General features: G+C 43.8%; 1 pseudogene; it reads right to left on the bottom strand.

Moving 5' to 3' along the window:
* Positions 1-263: 263 nt before the first annotated feature.
* Positions 264-845, bottom strand: LOC137579642 (small ribosomal subunit protein eS19A-like; annotated as a pseudogene).
* Between the last annotated feature and the right edge of the window lie 240 nt (positions 846-1,085).

Here is a 1,085-nt window from a genome sequence, read left to right as displayed (position 1 = left end):
ATATATATTTTTTTTTGTGTCACAAATAAAAAAAAATACTCTAACACGAAACTCGACGCGCGACTGTACTTGCACATCAGTGTGAATGAAGGAATGACAAAAAAAAAACGGTTGAATCAAAGCTGTGTGTAGGAGTGAGAGAGAAATGGCGAGAGAATGCTCGTAGCTCACACACACGCCCCGAATCAATCGGTGAAAATTAATAATAGTTTTTTAGACTTTTGTGAATTTTGGGTACTTTCTTTATTTTTTCGTCTTTGCAAACAAAAAAACGCTTACGTTAAGGTAAGAAGTCTAAAAAGATTGATTTTTCTCATCTCAAACTTCGATCCATAAATGTCCATCTCCAGGGCCCGAGTGGTTTACTTGGAAATAACAATGGGACCCGTCTGCTTGGCGGCATCGCGCTGCTTGGCCACAATTTGGTTGGCAATACGATCCAAATCACGCTGACCAGTTAAACTGAGCTTGCGGCCACCTTCGGGGTGCTTCTCAACTAGGCCTCAACTAGGTACTGCCTTGCGGGCAGTACCGTCAGCGGCACGGCAGAAATGCGAGGGATGGACACCGTTGCGCCTGCGTCCTCCATAGATTTTGGTGATCGAGCCAACACCAGCTGGACTACGATGGTACAAATGGCGCAGATGGAGGCACAATGCACATAGAACCAATCGGGATCGTAGGGAGCCAATTCCTTGAATTTGGCTGTCTTGATGATGTCCATCTGATCGGACACCTTGAACTTGCCAGTCTTCCTTAGAAAGACGGCCACAGCCTTGGTAACGGCATGCTGGTGAATATCTTTCACTGTCACTCCAGGCATATTTCTCGTTAAAGTCAACCGGAAAAAAGGATAGTTAGATAGCAAAGTAGTCGGTTGAACAATTTAGAATTAAAAGAACTCGGACACAACAACTTTAGATGACAACTTTAGCGACTTTACGACTTTAACAACTTTAAATACAACTTAATCAACTTTTTGTACATCTTCTGCTTTTACGTCTGGTCTCTATCGTTCCTTGTGTCGTTCTCTCTTCTTACTACCGATGATGACACACTGTCGCACCGCATCCAGGGCTGCCATC

The sequence above is a fragment of the Drosophila tropicalis genome, unplaced genomic scaffold, assembly GCF_018151085.1.
Source record: "Drosophila tropicalis isolate 14030-0801.00 unplaced genomic scaffold, ASM1815108v1 contig_748, whole genome shotgun sequence".
Lineage (NCBI taxonomy): Eukaryota > Metazoa > Arthropoda > Insecta > Diptera > Drosophilidae > Drosophila > Drosophila tropicalis.
Note: the sequence above shows the minus strand (reverse complement) of the source record. Positions and strands in the feature narration are given on the sequence as shown.